Here is a 6,851-nt window from a genome sequence, read left to right as displayed (position 1 = left end):
TTCAGCATCAGTGGGACTGGACGAGAGACCCCACTGTTGCAGTGCACTGTGCGTGGAGCCTGAAACAGGAATACGGCCTGGGAAGGCATTTCACGGCAGGGAGGGGCTCAACACGTGTTTGTATGCAGCTGAAGCTGTGGCCATGCAGAAATCTGAGGAATCCCACCCCGTGGACAAACGATGGAAGTGTGGTGACTGTGGGAAAGCCTTCCGTTTCCCGTCTGTCCTGGAGACTCATCGGCGCAGTCACACCGGGGAGAGGCCATTCCCCTGCACCGACTGCGGGAAGGCCTTCAGCACATCCTCCCACCTGCTGGCCCACCAGCGTGTCCACACGGGGGAGAGGCCCTTCAGCTGCCCCGAGTGCGGGAAGTCCTTCAGCACATCCTCCCACCTGCTGACCCACCAGCGGATCCACACGGGGGAGAGGCCGTTCACCTGCTCTCAGTGCGGGAAGGGCTTCAGGTATTCCGCCCATCTGCTGATCCACCGGCGGGTCCACACGGGGGAGAGGCCCTTCAGCTGCCCCGAGTGCGGGAAGTGCTTCAGCACTTCTTGCAATCTGCTGACCCACCAGCATGTCCACACGGGGGAGAGGCCGTTCACCTGCTCTCAGTGCGGGAAGGGCTTCACCTGCTCCTCCAACCTGCAGAGCCACCAGCGGGTCCACACGGGGGAGAGGCCCTTCAGCTGCCTCAAGTGTGGGAAGGCCTTTACCCAGGTCTCCACCCTGCTGACCCACCAGCGGGTCCACACCGGGGAGAGTCCGTTCACCTGCTCTCAGTGCGGGAAGGGCTTCACCCGCTCCTCCCACCTGCGGAAGCACCAGCGAGTTCACGTGCCATCGCCGGGGGATTGAAGGAGTGACGGCCGAGTGCCATTATCGATTGGATATCAACCCGTTTCCGGGGACTCCCGGGTTTGAATCCCACCGTGACAGATGGCAGAATTGGTATTCGGTCAGAAATGTGGAGTTCGGAATCTAACGATGAGACCGTTTCAGGGAGGGGGTGGTGCGGGGGAGAAAGCCCCCATCTGTATCACTCTCTCCCTTGTTAGGGAAGGGAACCGCCGTTGTGGGAAAGGATTCACTCAGTCGTTCCAGCTGCATCCTTTACCCGGTCTGGCCTACACGTGATTCCAGACCCACAGCAGTCTGGTTGACTCTGCCAGTGTGGGGAGGCCAGTGTAAAGGAGCCGGGAGAAACTTAGTTGGAGACAGGGAATGGGTTGAAATTGCTGAGTGAGGCAATACTTCCTCCGGGTTATGGCTGTACCAAGGATCCAATTACAAATGGACAACTTGGCGCTGGCCAACCTTGAAGAAGTCTTCCTCCTCTCTACAACAATCTCCCACTGCAACTCTCAGGTCATTTCCTCTGCCCTGCAGCTCTTCACCCATGTCCTGAAACAGACTCGCTACCACAGCCATATTTGCTTCCTCGGTGCCTGCCTCCGTAAGCAACTCATCCTACACGGATTCCGGACCACCTTTAAACCAGCCGAGTTCGGACCCAACAGGACAAACAGTACAGACTACAGATTCAAAAACACCAGCAACGGTTCTCCGTCAAGATCCTCTACTCCACGCTTGCAGCAATGCGCCGGCACCTAACCTCTCTCCAGTCTGCCCTGCCTCAGCTGAGGGCCACACTCTCTCAGAATTGCAAAGGACCCACTCGACTACATCCTCAGGAGAATTCATACTCTCAACAAACAGTATTTCAACTCCATCTCAAACATCAAAAACTGTAAGTACAACAAACTTTTATCTATCCACCTCCATAACCAGTGCTCCTCAAACATTCCAGAAGGTTCCCCCGGCCTCTGAAACTGCTCGGATGCCATTAGCCATACGGCTGGTGCAGCTGCCACCCCCACGCTGATTGATGTCACTTCTGCCCCCATCATGGCCACTCCCACAGCCACTTCCACCCCTCTCAATTCCTCATGCATCACGTGACATCACTTCCGCCCCTCACATCATCGCTGATGTCACACGCTCAGTGACTTCCGCCACCCCTACTGCTGTGTCTGCCATCACTTCCGCCCCCACCAGCGCCACTCGCCTGCATTCTGCTGACATGCCCCCCACTGATCCCACTGTCACCATTCCTGGCCCCCAGAACTCTGAGGGGAACAGCACCCCTGCTCATGACTCCACCCCCATTCCCTCCACCATCACACCCACTCCAGTTACCGGCTCCGCCACCACTCCCAGCTCCAGACCCACACCAGATCCCAGCTCTGCCGAGTTTTCACCATCCGTCCAGACCTCCCCCTCACTGAGGACGAACGATCAGTCCTCACAAAGGACTCACCTTCATCCCCCTCCGTCCACGCATCAATGAATTTAATACACGCCGTGACATCAAACACTTCCGCCGCCTCTGCCTCCGAGCTTACTTTCACAATCTGGACTCCTGCCCACCTTCCGAGGACCCCTTCACCCACCTCCAACGCACTGCATCCACCTGGACACCCCGCGCTGGCCTATTACCTGCTCTCGACCTCTTCATTTCCAACTGCCGCTGGGACATTAACCACCTCAACTGTCTACCCCCATCCCCCACTCCAACCCCTCACCCTCACAACTCGCAGCACTCCAATCCCTCTGCTCCAATCCTGAAGAAGGGCTTATGCCCGAAACGTCGATTCTCCTGTTCCCTGGATGCTGCCTGACCTGCTGCGCTTTTCCAGCAACACATTTTCAGCTCCAATCCCGACCTCACCATCAAGCCAGCAGATAAAGGGGGCGCAGTGGTAGTCTGGCGCACTGACTTCGACACCGCTGAAGCCAAACGCCAACTCGATGACACCTCTTCCGACTGCCTCCTCGACCATGACCCCAACCCCCATAACCAACCCATCATCTCCCAGACCATACAGAACCGCATCACCTCAGGAGATCTCCCACCCACAGCTACCAACCTCATAGTCCGGGAACCCGCACTACCCGGTTCTACCTCCTTCCCAAGATCCACAAGCCTGGCCGACCCATTGTCTCAGCATGCTCCTGCCCCACTGAACTCATTTCTACCTACCTCGACACTGTCCTAACCCCCCTAGTCCAGGAACTCCCCACATACGTTCGAGACACCACCCATGCCCTCCAACTCTTCCAAGACTTCCGTTTCCCCGGCTCCTAACACCTCCTCCTCATCATGGATATCCAATCCCTCTACATCTCCATTCGCCACGACCAGGGCCTCCAAGCCCTCCATTTTTTCCTCTCCCAACGTCCCCAACAGTACCCTTCCACCGACACTCTCATTCGTTAGGCTGAACTGGTCCTCACCCTTAACAATTTCTTCTTCGAATCCTCCCACTTCCTCCAGACCAAAGGGGTAGCCATGGGCAACGTATGGGCCACAGGTATGCCTGTCTCTTTGTTGGCTACGAAGAGAATTGATGTTCTGTAATTACACTGGCACCACTCCCCACCTCTTCCTCCACTACATTGATGACTGCATTGGTGCCACCTCGTGCTCCCGCGAGGAGGTTGAGCAATTCATCAACTTCACCAACACATTCCACCCTGACCTTAAATTTACCTGGACCTTTCCATCTCCATTAGTGACGACCAACTTGACACCGACAGTTTTTACAAACCCACCGACTCCCACAGCTACCTGGATTACACCTCTTTCCACCCTACCTCTTGCAAAAATGCCATCCCGTGTTCCCAATTCCTCCGCCTCTGCCGTATCTGCTCCCAGGAGGACCAGTTCCACCACAGAACACACCAGATGCCCCCCCCTTCTTTAGAGACCGCAATTTCCCTTCCCACGTGGTTAAAGATGCCCTCCAATGCATCTCGTCCACATCCCGCACCTCTGCCCTCAGACCTCACCCCTCCAACCGTAACAAGGACAGAACGCCCCTGGTGCTCACCTTCCACCCTACCAACCTTCGCATAAACCAAATCATCTGCCGACATTTTCGCCACATCCAAAAAGACCCCACCACCAGGGATATATTTCCCTCCCCAGCCCTTTCTGCCTTCCGCAAAGATCGTTCCCTCAGTATCTACCTGGTCAGGTCCACGCCCCCCCCCACAACCCACTCTCCCATCCTGGCACCTTCCTCTGCCACCGCAGGAATTGCAAAACCTGCGCCCACACCACTTCCCTCACCTCCATCCAAGGCCCTAAAGGAGCCTTCCACATCCATCAAAGTTTTACCTGCACATCCACCAATATCATTTTATTGTATCTGTTGCTCCCGATGCGGTCTCCTCTACATCGGGGAGACTGGGCGCCTCCTAGCAGAGCGCTTTAGGGAACATCTCCGGGACACCTGCACCAATCAACCAAACCGCCCCGTGGCCCAACATTTCAACTCCCCCTCCCACTCTGCTGAGGACATGGAGGTCCTGGGCCTCCTTCACTGCCGCTCCCTTGCCACTAGATGCCTCATTATTTGCGTCGGAACACTTCAACCCCAGGGCATCAATGTGGACTCAACAGTTTCCTCAGTTCCCCTTCCCCCACCTCACCCTAGTTCCAAACTTCCAGCTCAGCAATGTCCCCATGACTCGTCCTACCCGCTTATCTTCTTTTCCACCTATCCACTCCACCCTCCTCCTTGACCTATCACCTTCATCCTCTTCCCCCACTCACCTATTGTACTTTATGCTACTTTCTCTCCACCCCCCCCCACCCTCCTCTCACTTGTCTCTCCACCCCCCCCACCCTCCTCTCACTTGTCTCTCCACCCTTCAGGCTCTCTGCCTTTATTCCTGATGAAGGGCTTTTGCCCGAAACATCGATTTTACTGATCCTCAGATGCTGCCTTAACTGATGTGCTCTTCCAGCACTAATAATCCAAAATCTGGTTTCCAGCATCTGCAGTTATTGTTTTTACCCAATAGTACAAACAGGGTGGGGAAGTGTGGTGTGGGGGGGTGAGGAGGGGGGCAAGTGTGGTGTGGGGGGGGGGGAGAGGAGGAGGGCAAGTGTGGTGTGTGCACACTTGAGCTGTTCAAAAGGCAACTGCTTTTTCTCTGCCTTTTTGCTGGGGGGATCTGAAGCTGTAACAAAGTTTAGTTGCAATAAAGGTTACCTGAACTTCCCGCCGGGCTCAGACTCTCATTGAAAGCTTTGAGCTCTAAGAGGTTTTTGTTTTAAAGCTGCTCATTTCTTTTAGCCTCCTGCACTAAGTTTAGAACATAGAACAATCCAGCGCAGGGGAACTCAACTAGGCGGGCATTTTTTTTAATGTAAGGTGAGAGATTTAAAAGGAACCGGAGGGGCAACATTTTGAAAGAGAGTGATTTGCATGTGGAATGACCTTGCTGAGGATGTGGTAGATGCAGGTACAGTTACAACATTTAAACGACATTTGGATGGGTACATGAATAGAAAGGTTTAGAGGGATATGGGCCAAATGCAGGCAAGTGGGACTGGTTTAGTTTGGAATAATGGTCGGCATGGACGAATTGGACCGAAGGGTCTGTTTCTGTGCTGTATACCTCTATTGAAACCAGGAGAATTCTGAACGGGGCTTGACAGGATAGATGCAGATAAAATGCTCCTTTGGTGGAGAGGGTCATCGATTTCTGACAATGTGGAAGAAGGCCATTCAGCCCATCTATTTCACTCTGGCCCTCTGAACAGGATCCCACCCGTACCCAACCCCTTACTGCGTATTTCCCATGGCCAATGCACCCTAACCTGTACATCCCTGGTCACTATAGGTAACTTAGCACGGCCAATTCTCCCTAACCTACACCAGAATCTATAACTTACCTTCTCAAGAATGTAATTTAAATGCAGAGCTTTTCTCAGTAAAATGTCAGTCTGACTCAACATTGGGACACAGACAGAATTCACACCTACTGTCTCTACTTATAAATAGGGCAACGTCTCTTCGAAATGTAGATTCATTTAGATAAAACTGCGTCACTTTACATGTGAAGATATCCCTTTGAATGTGCCACATCCCTTTGAAATATAATCTCGTCCATTTAAACCTCTTTATTTGCAGAAATACCCGTTAAAATGTCCACGTCCCTTTAAAATGCAGATTGCCCCCTTTCGATATGACGCCGTTCCGTTAGATGTGGGAATATCTGTTTAAATTGAGCCGTGAGCTTTCCCAATGTAGACAGGGCTCCTGGAAACGTGGCAGTGTCCCCCCTGCAGCTGCAGAGCGAGACAGGAGAGTTTGTTTTTGTGAATGAGCAGTTGTAGCGCGAGGTGGCTGTTGCTTGGTGACGGTGAAGCTCCCCCGCCCCGCCCATCCCCCGGCCCGGCCCCGCCCACCCCGGCCCGGCCCCGCCCCCGCCCATCCCCCCGTGCAGACGTCACGCGGGGCCGAAGGCGGTTGGGAGGAGAAGTCGCTCGAGCGGGGAAGCGGCGGGAGGGCGGCCGTTAGGAAAATGGCGCCGCGCGGCCCGGGGCAGACACCCGTCACTGGCCGCCGCCTTCCTGGCGCAGCTGTTGTGTCACGGCCACACCGGCCGGCTGTACAGCAGCCAGGAGCCGGTGAGCATTCTGGAGGCGGATGGGGTTAAGGGCCTGCTTGGGAACTCGTCGGCCGCCGGGGTGGTGGAGTTCTACTGGTCGTGGGGCGGCCCCTGTGTCAACTATGGGGCCACCTGGAAGGTACTGGGCCCGGGACGTGAAAGGTGAGGCAGGTTGTGGGGGGGACGGAGGGGAAGGAATGTGGGGCCTGTCCTGTCATAGTGACATTTTACACTCACTTTCCATCGGCTTTTACTGGCGCTTGTGCTGTTTCCCCCCTCACTGTGTGTTTAATCCTTGTGCTGTTTGCCCCTCACTGTGTTTAATCCTTGTGCTGTTTGCCCCTCACTGTGTGTTTAATCCTTGTGCTGTTTGCCCCTCACT

At 54.8% G+C, this 6,851-nt stretch overlaps 1 protein-coding gene across 1 annotated transcript in view; it reads right to left on the bottom strand.

Annotated features, from left to right (window-relative positions):
* The window catches only part of LOC122546867 (uncharacterized), a 92,377-nt gene that overhangs the window by 29,202 nt on the left and 56,324 nt on the right, over positions 1–6,851 (bottom strand). The gene's annotated exons all lie outside the window — the stretch shown is intronic.

The sequence above is a fragment of the Chiloscyllium plagiosum genome, unplaced genomic scaffold (assembly GCF_037043375.1).
Source record: "Chiloscyllium plagiosum isolate Xiang-an unplaced genomic scaffold, Cpla_swu_hap1 HiC_scaffold_27, whole genome shotgun sequence".
NCBI classification, from domain to species: Eukaryota; Metazoa; Chordata; class Chondrichthyes; order Orectolobiformes; family Hemiscylliidae; genus Chiloscyllium; species Chiloscyllium plagiosum.
The sequence above is the reverse complement of the archived record's forward strand: the minus strand, read 5'-3'. Positions and strand labels throughout refer to the sequence as shown.